Below are 15,536 nucleotides of genomic sequence, written 5' to 3'. Positions count from 1 at the left end.
ATTTCGCGATGTCAGATAATTTTTTGACTACACAGAATTGCCATGTTTCAGAGGAGTATCTAGGTTCATATGTTTGCTTCAAGTCTCAAAAAGTATATCTGGACAACAAGAATTATCTCTCGTACTAGTGTTAACTTCTAGCAAAAAAGGGTTAGTCATTAATAGTGCGCTCAGTGGAAATCGCTATACTGAAGTCAGGATTCAAGGTCAAACAGGTATACTCGCTAGACGGTACTGCTAACAAAACGTTGATCGTGGATGATGTTGTCCTATAGTTCGTTTAATCAATAATAAAAAAGTGAGATACAAAGTTTAGAAGAAATTTAAGACCTTATTAAGAAACGGGTGAATTTATTTCAAATTATTAAGGTTTTGTTTGTTTGTTTTAGAATTTCGCGCAAAGTAACTCGAGGGCTATCTGCGCTAGTCGTTCCTAATTTAGCATTGTAAGACTAGAGGGAAGGCAGCTAGTTATCACCACCCAATGCCAACTCTTGGGCTACTCTTTCACAAACGAATATTGGGACTGACCGCCACCATGGCTGAGAGGGAGTATGTTTTGTGTGACTGGGATTCGAACCCTGACCCTCAGATTACGAGTCGAACGCCTTAACCCACCTGGCCATGCCGGACCTGATTATTAAAGTACAATATATGAAGATTATCATTGTACACCAATCAAATCACAGCAGAAATACAATAACGTCACTTCTTCAAAGAGGTTTTTAAATAAATGTTTAAACAAAGGACAAGACAAATAACCTTCCTATGGGTTTTTATTACTTCTGATGAGTTTTCGAACAAATACATTTTTGTTAAAATGATACGAAGTAAAAGTTTTCAAGATTAATTATTTTCTTACTGTTTTGTTAAGTAAAAGCTACAAACTGCAATATGACGTAAACTATGTTAAGTTGGTTTCTGCTATAGCGCAAAGCTTCGCAGTGAGCTATCTGCACTGTGATCTCAGTAAGAATCGAGCCCTCAGTTTCAGTGTTATAAATTTTAAGCTTACGTTTAAGCCACAGAGAAGCAACCACGTCAAGAATATACAGGTATTTCTGTAAACCGAAGAATCAATAGTATTTAGGACTTTGTAAGTTAGAAATAAATCGGTAAACACTAATATGAAAGACCTGAAGCAACAGTTGTTTTTGTTAACTGAACTGGGTTGCCGTATACTCCTAGGATTCAAGTATAGCCATACGTAATTTTGAACTACTGACTAGAAGAAATTCAGCCAGTCAAGAGTATCCGCCGCCACATGGGCTTTGGCCAGCTCTTTTTACCGAATCCAAAGATTGTCACTGCTATTACACTACAGCTGTTATAGTGGCCCATGATCAGAGGCATCGGACCTAGAACCCTAGGCCTTTCATCCGCAGAACTATACTTTCACCACCAGGTCATGCCTATACCTCTCTCATAATATTTCTGTTTTGAAAAGAACTTCTTAAGATAATATAATATTCAATTGAACTCTACTGGTCTCCTAAATATATTGCAGAGATTTAAAACATTAACATTATTAAAGTAAATAATAAGGACTCTTCTTAATTCATAGTTTATCTCTTTGTATATATACACACTGGAAATACTGAATTCCTTACTTAACTTAAAAGTTCATGTTGATTTTGGTTAACGAGGAAAGTGAACAGGATAATAAAACGATAAACGTTCTATTTTAACCAACGTTCCACATCTTCAGGGTTAGTACATACAACTGGTGTCGAAAATGTTACAAAGGCGAAACGTTGTTTAAATAAAAAGCTCTTTTGTAATTACCTGTAGTATAAAAGGATGTTTTGTTTCTATAATTTTATGATCAAAATGTGAAATTCTCTCCAGTATGCACTATAAATTTTGAAAGACAAAAAAAAAAAAAAGAACGCTAAAACAACATTCTGTACTGGTACAAGTTTCGTTGTTGCTTATAATGACCTAGGAATTCTTTTCTGGAGAAAGTCTAAGTCGATAATGTTGAATCAATACAGAATATAAAGTAACATATAGATACGTGTACTTCACAAACTCTTATCACTTGGTTCATTATTGGAGGGATGAACATTAAAAAAATTAGATGGAGCTGAAAAAAGACTATAATGTTTGCAAGGAACTAAGAAGTAAGATTGGTACAGTTTGTGGGCGTTGCAAAAGAAATATACTTAGATATCTTAATTTATATGTAAACTTATAATGATAATTTTCACCAAAAGACAATCAAAAAAATTTGAGGCACATTTTAGCGCATATCTTATCCTTTTATTTATGTATACATACATACATATATATATATGTACCTCAAATTGTTTGATTGTCTTTCGGTGAAGATTAACAGGCACTTACACTTTTCATACTTAAATATTTAATAAATTTTTTCATTCACTGAAAATAAATTGAACACTTTTAATTTTTTGATGTAGTACAAAATCATATAATATGAATGTTAACAATAGGACAACGTCAACAAGCGCTTTGTTTGTTAACAATAGTACTTGGACAACGTCAACAAGCGCTTTGTTTGTTTTGTACATCTTACCGATAATACTTAGGAAATGTCCACACACGTCTTGTTTACCTTATACATCTTACCGATAACACTTAGTAAATGACAAATATAGGTTTGTTAGACGTAAAAAGTACGATAGTCGCTTTAGCGTATGCGAAAAATAAAAAATTGTAGTTTGGCAAAGAAATTCACCTTTTACATTACTGGATACGAGCTTATAACAGTAAAGTTCAAAGTTCGCTTCATCGTGGAAGACACATTACAGATAGCATTTATAGCTATGATCTTAAAAACAACCACCCAACTAAGAAGCACGTACATGACTATACTTATTTAATAATTACCTTGGATTTTATAGCTTTGAGAAAGCTTCTTACAAATTGTAGGTTAGGTGTCATATTTTTAAAACAAACTTGAGTTGTCTTTCATTTTTTAAGTTAGTAAAAGTAAAGAACCGCACTTAACACTGTAATCACCGTTTCGTTAAAATACGGTTTTCTTAACATTATTATAACAACAATAATAAAAAAACATAACGAAGATAATAAGAACAAGCCATTTCCATGGATTATGTTAATAGCTTTCAACAATAATGATTGTTTTCTCAGTTACTTAAACTTGCACCATTTTCAATTTTATCAGGCCCGGCATGGCCAGGTGGTTAAGGCACTCGACTTGTAATCCGAGGGCCGCGGGTTCGAATCCCCGTAACACTAAACATGCTCACCCTTTCAGCCGTGGGGACGTTATAATGTTACAGTCAATCCCACTATTCGTTGGTAAATGATTAGCCAAAGAGTTGGCGGTGGGTGGTGATGACTAGCTGCCTTCCATCTAGTCTTACACTGCTAAATTAGGGACAGCTAACGCAGATACCCCTCGTGTAGCTTTGCGTGAAATTCAAAAACAAAGAAACTAACAATTTCATCAACTTAAGCGTAGGCTCAAGTTAAGGCTAATGTAGCACTTGATATATCTATTACTTGATTAGTTTTAGCTACTTCAAACTTTAACCATCTGAATCATGTAACACACGTCTAAATTATTTGTTTTTGAGTCACTTCAATTGCCTCAAACTTCTATCACATAAGTTGCTTTCTATCAACTCAATCTTCTATTTTATTCAAACACCTGACATTCGTTTCTGTAAGTTATTGCAAACACTTCAAATTTCTGTCATTTAAAGTCAACCAATTAGTCTCAGGAACAGTTCCTAAAAGTATGCCACGTTTGAGATTTGCAACACTCAAATTTCTCGTTAGGGTTCATGATTTATTATTATTTGTTAGTATCATAATAAGTATTTTAGCAACATTAACTTTTCTAGAAGGTTATGTTCTGTACTTTTAAAACCTGTACTAAGACATAGTGAAACAAAACACAAAAAATCTGCAGGAGTTATTAGATGATCCCCCTGGCTAAATTTCATGTTCAGATGATAATGTATAGATGCAAGGTGTCACAAGAGTTGAGAAATTTTACTGGTCTTCACCTGATTGACAACAACATAAACACCTTGATTTGGTTTGAATCGAGGACTAACTATGCTAATCTTTCATAATTTAGCAGTGACAAGCTATAGAGAAGAAAGCTAGTCAACACTACCAACCGCCAACTTTTGGGTTATTAATAGTGAGATTGACTGAAATGTTATAATGTCTCTACGGCTGCATGGTCAAGCATATTTGGTAAGTTGGATTTTAATCAGTGACCTGCAGATTGCTAATCGAGCGCTCTAACCACCAAACCATGCATACGAATACATAATACACTATTTATTAAACTCATGAGCCACAAACACCTATTTTGAAATGTTAACATTGCTCATTCAATAACAAATCGGTCAAGTTGTTTCAGTTGTTAATACTAAATATTTTTCTATTGTGTCCTATTATCAGTTTGGGAAATATTTGTCATGTCATGTGAATTATCTTAACCATGCTGAACATAAGCATTGCTCAGTATCTGAAGCATCCAACTTTTCTGTGAGGCCATCTGATAGCTCAAAGGTAAGATCAAGAGTCTATAACAATAAAATTTGGGGATCTATTCCTGTGATTGGCAGATAGTTCATTGTGCAACTTCGTGGTTGTAGGAAACAAGTTCACGTGTGAGTATATCATCCTAGCGATATTCACTGTATTTGTTGACAACCTATGCACTCAATTCACACTTCCTGCAGCTAAACTTTATGAGATCTGAGAACCACGGTAAACTCAGTATCTTAGTAAGATAATCTGTCCGACCACGCGCGTGCTTGAGCTTCTGGCTGTCGTATTGTTGTTTTTTTTTGCAGCACATTATTTCTGGGATCTGTATGTTACATCCAAACATTATATACCAGAGACTATCAATACTACTGGCACTTGGGTACACGGACAACACAGAGAATGCTTTTTGTTTGCAGCAAATTTTCCTTTGTTAATGGTTTTTTTGTTTCAGCATTAAAGTGTAATAAGGCTGCTTTTGTTTTTATCATGAAGAAAAGACTGTTATAATTGCTTTTTTCGTGATTTTACGTGAGCGTAGCTAGTGTTATAGATAGTCGAGTGAATTAGTGAAATTGTTGGCTCCTGTTAGACATTTTGGAATAATTATTGCACTGAACAAGACTTGAAGCTACATCCACAACCTATTTTAACCGGTTTATACTGACATGACAATATAACAGTTTCTATCGTGTTGTAATTTAACCCCAAGGGTGTTAGTTTACTGCTCTCACTTGGTATGCAGTGAGAAACATGTTACTTTGAACTAATGAAATGTACTTGTTTTATATGTAAGCACATATCTGAAGTCAATTATCCACTTTAACGTTAAACACAGATTCATAGTATGTATAATATATGTTTAATTATGCTAGCTGATATAATGTAAATCCCATACTGAATGCTTGCACAATATTATACATAAGTTGAATAAGCGGTTGTACGAAAAGCCAAAATCTAAATGGACAGAAAAGGTCAATGTTATAAACTATATTCTGCTATAACCAAAGTGTCCAGAAAAACATTCTAGCATCATAAGAATCATGGTAATATATGAGACTTACTCCCTGGACTGTCTGTACAAGTCGGAGATAACTTTAACTGTTTAACATCAACCAAACGTTGTTAACCTTATCGTTATTTCAGTTATTTCTTTTTTTTAAGGTGCTTCAATCATGTTTTAATGGTTTTTAATCTTTGTTTTCATTTTTCGTATCTTTAACCACTAAGACATCTGTTAACACTTTCCAGTTCACTTCAGTCTCTTGTCGCTGGATCGCAAGGAACAATTTATTTCCAAAATCCAAATATCCTGGTTATTTTCATACATAAGTCCTAATTAATCACTGTGTAATTTATAATCATTAAAAAGATTCACATTTTTCCAACATAGTTAAAGAAAAAAATACGGATGAATTGTAAAAATAACCAGTTACTTCAAGTCTAGTTATGGACTATTTCCATAAATTATGGTTTCAAAAAAACGGATATTTTGACTTTTTGCTTTACAAGGAATAAATAAATAGTGCTTATATTTGAAATCTCTTATTCTTAAGCTGTACGTTAATTTAACCTTTCTATTGAAGTTTTCTAAATATAGCTACAGCACATTACCTTGGAACATACATCGGTGTAAACGTTTTTCAGAATGATGAACAAATTCGTTCTGTTAAATATTTTCAAACATTATTATACTGACTGCCGGTGGCTCAGCGGTATGTCGGTGGACTTACAACGCTACAAACCGGGTTTCGATGCCCGTGGTGGGTAGAGCACTGATATCCCATTGTGTAACTTTGTGCTTAATTCAAAACAACAACATTATTTTGCTACAATCTGCACGGAACAACTCATTAAAATAATACTTTTAGGAAGAATCTCATACTTGTAGAGGTATGTACAAAGAAGGCTTTTATATGTCAAAAGAAATGCCTCATTTTTCCTGTTGGTTCATTTCTTTCTTTGTAGTTAAGTACAAAGCTACACACTGGGACATCTCTGCTGTGACCACCACGGGTATCGAAACCTAGTTTTTATAATTGTAAGTTCATAGACTTACCGCTGTGCCACTGTGGGAGCCTGTACGTTTGCAGCACACATAAATAAATTATCTTGAAGTTCTTTGAAAAATAATTTTCATAGCTTTTTTTTTCTAATAAAATATGTATTATATTAAATAGAAAATACTAACTATAAATAACCAAGTTTTTCAATAATTTTTAATGGAAACCAAACAATCTGTTTCATTTGTATGGAAACTTTGGAATTTTACTAAAATGTAGTTCAGTAGAAAACAGAATACTTTATAATCATAATTTTATTAGCATTCATCCGATACATATTATATGACTAAGGTTAAAGTAATATTGATTACAAATCAATACCACTCTGGTACAACAGTAAGTCTACGGATTTACAACGCTAAAATCAGGGGATCGATTCTCCTTGATGGACTCAGCAAGTAGCCTGATGTAGCTTCGCTATAAGAAAATGACATACACATGTTATTGATATTTATCGAAAAAGGATGTATGTTACTTGAAGAAACAAGAGAGATACAAAAACCTAAGTATTATTAACAGAAAATAATAATTTGATGTCAAAGCCTAGCAGCCAACGTTAATAATATAATTATAATTTTTTTTTTTTACTTTTCGGAGTACACGGGTCAAATTTGACCTATAAAATACTTATTCGATGACACAAACGGGAACGATTTTCTGCAAAAATGAAACATTACTACACCTGTACATATCGTAGTTGTTTTGACTTTTTAGAATTCTAATACGGAAATCAGAGGTCAAATGTAACATTGACTATAACATTTATTCATCTTACTTATGAAATTATGAATTTCAATCTATTATCATTCGAGTCAGAGATTGGTGTCTTTGATTAACGGACGGTTCAAATACATCGTATAAATATCTACAGTTGCATTATATATTCAAAACGTACTAAACTGTATATTAAAAGGTTTACTTAGTTCAAATGGGTCAAATTTTTATACACCCTGCATTAAAACGAATAATATAAATTAAAATAAAAGTGTCATTGATTAAGAAAATGTGGATGTACATATTTGTCAGTTTGGGAATTACGTGTGAAGGTAATTATATTTAATTTTGGTTTCTGGATGTTCTTGATTCGAATAAATTTAATTTTAAAACTATTCTTAATTCGATTAATAATGCTTCTCTTACTGTGTAATTAGGATTTTAAGTTTTCTTAGTTTAAGTTCTCGTAATGTTAATTTGTGTGAACAGATAAATAGATAGAGAAGCTGTTTTAGTTCACCAATTTAATTACATAAATGCAGAAAATGTTCGCCAAAACGTCCTAAGAAAGAAACTGGAAAATCTATTAATATAATAATGTATTTTGCGGCATAATTAATAGTAATATCGACCAGTTTTAAGAAAGATGTGCTTTGTTCTGAACGTGCTGATGATAGTCTCAAACTGCAAAAACAAGTCTTTAATGAAAACCATTTTTTATAAAAGCTGGAGACGATATGCTAAAGTTAAACTTAATACATGTAACTAGAATTAAAAATTCGTGACACATCGACTAATAAAAATTTATTTTAGGTTTTAGTTACTTTGTTTGAAACAAAGCGTTGGTTATCTGAATCAGGAATTATAGTGTTATAAACCACATCATTGAGCCACCAGAGGGCGGGTAGATTTGTATTATCGTTTATTTTAAAAGAATTTCACAGTAAGTAAGAGCTAGGACCTTCCTGTATATGTAGACTCAATGTTTCTTCATACCCGTGTCGGATGAAGTAAAGTAGTTCACACACAATATTTCACGAACCAAACTAACGTCATATGATAGCTATAAAACAGGTGCCAACAGAACACCATATGTTAAATATAAGACAGGTGCCAACAGAACACCATGTGTTAAATATAAAACAGGTGCCAACAGAACACCATATGTTAAATATAAGACAGGTGCCAACAGAACACCATGTGTTAAATATAAAACAGGTGCCAACAGAACACCATATGTTAAATATAAAACAGGTGCCAACAGAACACCATATGTTAAATATAAAACACGATCCAATAGCATACCATATGTTAAATGTAAAACACGAAGTAAATCAACGTAACATATTAAATAATTAAATATAAAACGCACTCAATAGGTATATTGAATGTCGTCCCCTTAGTTTTAAAATTCATAAACAATGTTGAATTTTTAATAGCTGAACATCAAATATTTGATATCATTTTAAGACAGCTTTTAAAACCCTGAAATTTTAATAATAAGCAACAGTGATAAGGATTCTCCTCAAAATACTTGCTGAATCCGGAATCTCACATCCTCAGGCACTATTGGTACTTGTAAGATACAAGGTAAAATAAATAACTAATTCATGAAATACGTGACTTTGTTTAGATGAATATAACGGCATAAAATCTAAAGGTTATAAAAGAAATACGTAATGTAGAACATGGAAAACAACACAGGGCTTTTTCTGTTGGTTCTGATCGTTTCAACATGTGATAAATCATTCACTATTAATGGAAATGGTATCAGCACTCCGTAGAATACAAATAATACACAAGGATATGTTTAAAATGAACATGTAACATAAAACTTTAAAGAGATTTTATGGAAAACTCAGGTATACGAGCAACTAATGGTTTATACGAAGCTTATCATGAAGGAATTATTTCCGCTTTAACCAGCTCTGCAATGTTATTAATATTTTTATAGGCATATACAACTTCAAAGTTTGATGGATATTATCTTGCAAGTCATGAACTAATTTTTCAGATACAAAATAATGAAAATACAGTTATTTCTGGCAACGCTCTGCCACAACGGTTTACTCGGGCTAAGGACACTATGCTAGTTAAAACACGTACAAACTGATTAAATGGGCTAAAGTAGTTACTTTGAATAATTTTAATCTGTGTGGCAGTGATACTGTGGGTCATGAATAACACAGAGAACACATTATTGTAGTCAATAACAGTAGAATTAATTTACACTAAATATAGCTTTCCTTTCTCTCTGTGTATGTGCATACATATACAAGCAAGCACACAAAAACACACTCACACACATACAATACTTAGGGTACATTTTATATCCCACATTATAGCCTGTACAAGGGGGATCTTTTCGATTAGTGGAGAGTTTTTTATTTTTCTTTGGGCTCGTTTTGTTTATAACAAATTATCATTAGTGAGAGATTTGGATCTACTGTTTTTAACGCAGTCCTTCTTTTCATTGTTTTTTTATTTTACTTAACTGTTCGGTATTAATATTCTTTACATGTACCAGATCTCCATCGCACCAAACATGCTCGCCCTTTCAGCCTTGGGAGCGTTATAATGTGACGGTCAATCCCACTATTCGTTGGTAGAAGAGTAGCCCAAGAGTTGGCGGTGGGTGGTGATGACTAGCTGCCTTACCTCTAGACTTACACTATTAAATTAGGGACGGCTAGCGCAGATAGCCCTCGTTCAGCTTTCCGCGAAACTCAAAACTCAAACTCTATACATGATTACATTATATATGTGATTGCATTATTAAATGTAATTACAGAAGTGCTACTTACAGAAGTCAAAGCCAATGGTTGTTTGTTGTGAAGCAGAAAGCTATATAATGAGCTAGTGATCTTGTGTTCACCATGAGTATCGAAACTCAACTTTTAGCGCTATAAGTTTCCAGAAATGACACGGAGCGACCTGGAGAGAAGTCACATTCCATGAGTAAATGCAGCCAAATAGTCAATTTTAAATAACAGACATTACTTCAAAAATATAAAATAAATTTTTAATTGTTATACAATACAATAGTATTTATTATTTGCTCTAAACAAAGCACTACATCTTGTCTTTATAACACGTATATCAATGCATGGTTGCGAATATTGTTGAAATTATCCCGTAGTGCTAGTTACAATAGAACTACGTTTTTGTTTACCATTTTACCCTCGCAATTTTCATATAAACACAAACAAGCTCAACAATGTTCAAATTCAAGACTTTATGGAAGCAAAGCTATCTCGTCTTTTTCTTCCCTGGTATTGTTTCACCACATTTTTTCTGTTAGTTTGAGATGACTGGTTGGCTGGAGGATAAAATCATGCCCAACAGAATCAAGGAATGATATGTTGGATAAGAACATGCTTGTACCTCTTAGTATTTAGAGTGACATACTTTTTTGTGTTGATTTGAACAGAATTAGTTGAGGTGAACTCTATATTTGTTTTAGTCTCCCAAATATGATTTACTATAAACGTTATATGGAGACTGTGATGCTATTCTTAACCGTTGAACAAACGATCATTCCATTAGTTGTCTCCTAACAATCTGGATATGGATTAATCTTGAAGAGCAAAGCAAAAACCACTCTCTTCTTGCTAGATTCATCTCACTGTTTGAAGTCTGAGGCTCATTGAACAATTTGTTTTGTTTTATTTATCTATGCACTGGTGTTTGAGCAGCTCCACAATCACCAAAGCCTTTTTATATTAATGTATATCTTACTCGTCTGTTGGAATCATTCACACCTGTACATACATCTAGGTCTTTGACAAGATCTCTACTAAAACGTCGTATATCATGTATCTCTGAGTTACTTAATATTACTTTTGAAGAGTTTCGACTTACTACATCCACTGTTTCTATCATCGATATTACTGGTTCATATAACATTTTCGAAGTTTTCACACAGCTCCCACTGAATCATAAACTTTCATCTCAATATGCCATAAAAAGTAGTCCTCTCCAACCAGGACTTTGTCGTGTAGTTTTTATGTTCTGGCAACAGTGAACACGTCCATTAAATAAATAAATAAATAAAATTCGTGGCAGGTATTTCGATTTAACACTTTGCATCTCTTCTTGAGATGCAAAGCAATAGAGGGCGCTCAGAAGAGATCTTCTCTTCGCCCTACACGCGAAGTTAGATTTAGCTGGACTGACGATTAATAGCTATACTTACAAAATTTTAAGTTAACGAGATTATGCAGTCAACTGGTGGCAAAGGTCCGTTGGTGTTTCGCGAGGGGTTAAATATTGACTCTATAAAAAAACACAACACGAGGGTAGGGATCTGTAGATCCTAATATCCGGTAATTTAGCTGTGGGAGGAAAACGGGAACGCTCCGAGAAAAACCCACTTTCACTAACCAGATGTCGAAAAATATATCTGGTTAGCACCTGAGTTGTAAACAAAAAAGATAATTAGACATATAATCATAACTGAATTGAGATAAAAGACATTAGCAAATAAAGTTGAGTGTATTAAAGGGTGAAATGTGCTTTTACCAAGAGGAGGAGAGTAGCTGATAAATCGGTAAACTGGACTGTAAGCGAGTTACAATTTATTGGTTTTGTTCATAAAATTTAGTGGCTGGTTGAAGTAAATGTGTTTTAATAGATGGTATGCCGTATATTTTATCAAGGTAGCAATGGGAGTGTAGCATGGTAAACGGAAGACAGTCCTGATAGCCGTGTATTGTAATTTTTAACACGTCCATTACGCAACTGCCTGTACTTTAATATGTGTTATGCAGGTATGACGCTGTCTGAATGGTTGGATCACAACTAATGGCAGTGTAAATTATACCATGTAACTTTACTCTGGTGCATGTCATTTGCATACAATGTTTGGGGAATAATTTAATATTTTTTTCTATTTTACGCTGATTTTATACACATTTCCATAAGTTTTCCATTAGTGTACGAATACAATATGTATGATAAATATGCATTATGCTAAAAATAGGTTTTGATACTTGTCTTGGACAAAGCACATATAACACATTGTGCAGATTTGTGCTTAAGAACAAAAACTGGAGAAATAACTTGTGGTTTTTATTTCGTCTGTTTCTTTGTTTTTGAATTTTTGGATATCTACACGAAGGCTGTCTGCACTAGCCGTCTCTAAATTAGCAGCGTAAAACTAGAGGGAAGGGAACTAGTCATCACCACCCACAGCCATCTTTTGAGCTTCTATTTTTCCAACGAATGACAGGATTAACCGTCAGATTATAACGTCCGCACAGCTGCAAAGGCGAGTATAATTGGTGTGATGGAGATTAGAACTGGCGATTCTCAGATTACGGGTCGAGCGCTCTAACCATCTGTCCATGGTGGGCCTTGTTTCTTCTGAATGACTTTCAATCGATACTACAATTGTTTATATGAGAACATTTGAAAAAATAGTACTTTTCACATAACTTGTAAGGAATGCAAACAGTACTTTGAAGTCACGCAGTAAAATATGTCAAATTTTTTTTTTTGTCGTACGTAGTGTAAACAGTATCTACGTAGTAATATTTTTCTTGTCGTACGTAGTGTAAACATTATCTACGTAGTAATATTTTTCTTGTCGTACGTAGTGTAAACAGTATCTATGTAGTAATATATTTTTTGTCGTACGTAGTGTAAACAGTATCTACGTAGTAATATTTTTCTTGTCGTACGTAGTGTAAACAGTATCTATGTAGTAATATTTTTCTTGTCGTACGTAGTGTAAACAGTATCTACGTAGTAATATTTTTCTTGTCGTACGTAGTGTAAACATTATCTATGTAGTCATGTTTTTCTTGTCGTACGTGGTGTAAACAAAATCTGTGTGATAGGTATATTTAGTAATATTTCTGTTGTAGATTATGTAAACCAGTACTTTGAGAGTACACTGTAAAGTATGTTAAGTATCTTTCTTGTATTTGGTGTAAATAGGCTCTATAATGCGACGGTCAGTCCTACCATTCGTTGATATGATAGTAGCCCAGGAATTGGCAGCATTTGGTGTTTATTAGTTGCTTTCCTCAAGTCTTCTGTTGAGAAATTAGGGATGGCTAACCTGGAGAGAAGATGGGCGCCACCAGGGAAAGATCTGTTCGAAAAATCCTGGATGGTATATCAACATTTGAAGTATCTCAACGGTCAAAAATTATTTCGTGATAAAAATATATAAATATGTATCACTTTAGGCATTTTCAAAGATGATAAATCATCTCAATTATAATAAAACTGAAAAATGATCATTTCACAAAGTCTGTTTGTTTCAAATTAAGCGCAAAGCTAGACAATGGGCTATCTGTGTTCTGCCCACCATGGGTATCGAAACCCGTATTCTAGCGTTGTAAATCCTCAGACATTACGCTGTACCACTGGTGTAAATTTCATAAAGTGCACAGAACAAGGAAGGAATATTTTCACTAGCCCCCACCCACCACCCACCCTAGTTTGTTTATGTTAATCAGACATTATGTACTATTTACAACATTTGGAAAATGAAATTTAGATGAAACATTTCTTATGATATAAGGTTTGTTTTCGTATTTTCAAATTTGTCTTCAAACTTTAAGTTTGATCACCCATAACCAATTCTGCTTATAATAAACAAAACAACCCCGGGATGGCAGCTTTCATATTTTATCAGGGTTAAAAAACTCGTAAAGTTACGGTTGTTTTAACTAATAAAGTTAGGGGTTAATCAGATTTGTAACTCAAGAAGAACTCGGCAGTTGATTGAAGGTATAATTTCTGTTTCCAAATCAAATATTTCATTGTTGACACTATCCTTTGAAACTTCGTCAGCCAAGAGAATTGCTATAGCTGGGAAACCAACACCTTTTGTTCGTTCGTGTGGTGCCAGTAATTGATCACCTGTAGCAGAACAATGTTACCATGCGTATTGATCAAAACTAAAGCTATCATTACTACTGTACACTAGTTTAATTTACTTGACACAAGAGCCAGCTAAAGGCTAATCAAACCGGCCTTTGAATAAACAGTTCAATAGTATATTACATTTCATTAACTTCTGGTTTCAATTCATGATAACATGAAAAAAATAAGCTCGATTCATGTTGGTATGGGAAAAATAAGATGTTTTGAACTAGATTGATGTTGGTATGGAAAAATAAGATGCTTTGAGCTCCATTCATGTTCGTATGGAAAAAATAAGATGTTTTAAGCTCTATTCATGTTGGCATGGAAAAAAAGATGTGTTGATATCGATTCATGTTCGTATGGAAAATATAAAATGTTTTGAACTCCATTCATGTTGGTATGGAAAATATAAGATGTTTTGGACTCGATTCATGTTGGTATGGAAAACAAAAACAAATGTTTTGAATTCAGTTTATGTATGCATGGATAACAATAGACGATTTGAACTCGATTCATGTTTGCAGTGAAAACAATAATGTTTTGAACTCGATTTACGTTGGCATGGTGGAGGTTTTTATTAGACTGTCTCCCGCTGGGACAGCGGTAAGTCTACAAATAATACAGTAAGTCTACGGTTGATACAGCAGATAGCCCGATGTAGCTTTGCTATACGAAAACATACAAACACGCACTCAATTGGCTTTCGTTTAAAATATCTTTAAAATATTTCATCTGTATCATAAATATCTTATAATCCCCATAAATATTTAGCAATCTTATAAAATCCTTCAGCTTAAAATTATAGATAAGGTAGAGGCTCTTTGTTTGTCTTTAAGCAAATTGTATAGAGAAGTCTAACAAACAACCAAGTTTAGTTTGTTGAAGTGTTCATGGCATAAAATGCTATGTTATATTAAGAACAATGTATATTTTTATGGTAAAGAGGATTTCCAATGAAAAATTAATAAAGTGTAAGAGTAGAACCCATGTATAAGATGTGTAACAGGCTCACGGCAACAAAGATGGGTTACAGACGTTCTATATTCTCCAACGCAAGTGTGCTCAAGTGAGAATCCGCTAGCGAGAAATCGATAGCGGCTCTGTATACTTATGAAAACAGTCGATATCCGCTACATCTAAAACGTTCGGAATGTGCTCCTTGAGTGATCATCGAAGCAAATTTCCTAACGACAACTAACAAAGCAAGAGGAATATAATAAGCTTCCATTTCCAACTGAAAGGTACAGAAGCGAGAATCGAACGGAACTATTGTAATATATGTTATAGAAAGTCTGAAAGTAAGATAGAAAGTGATATTAATGTCCTGTTCGGTTTATTCGTTAGTAAGCACAGTTCTACACAATTCAAAACCTGGTTTTTAGC

General features: G+C 33.6%; 1 protein-coding gene and 1 long non-coding RNA gene across 2 annotated transcripts in view; one reads left to right on the top strand and one right to left on the bottom strand.

Moving 5' to 3' along the window:
* LOC143223485 (protein still life, isoform SIF type 1-like) overlaps positions 1-15,536 on the top strand; it is a 422,725-nt gene that overhangs the window by 57,412 nt on the left and 349,777 nt on the right. The window lies entirely within an intron of this gene.
* LOC143223487 (uncharacterized) overlaps positions 6,886-15,536 on the bottom strand; it is a 54,423-nt gene continuing 45,772 nt past the window's right edge. The window contains exon 3 of the long non-coding RNA XR_013012930.1: positions 6,886-6,977. This is a non-coding gene — a long non-coding RNA (uncharacterized LOC143223487). The remainder of the gene's footprint in view (positions 6,978-15,536) is intronic.

This window comes from Tachypleus tridentatus, chromosome 8, assembly GCF_004210375.1.
Source record: "Tachypleus tridentatus isolate NWPU-2018 chromosome 8, ASM421037v1, whole genome shotgun sequence".
Lineage (NCBI taxonomy): Eukaryota > Metazoa > Arthropoda > Merostomata > Xiphosura > Limulidae > Tachypleus > Tachypleus tridentatus.
Note: the sequence above shows the minus strand (reverse complement) of the source record. Positions and strands in the feature narration are given on the sequence as shown.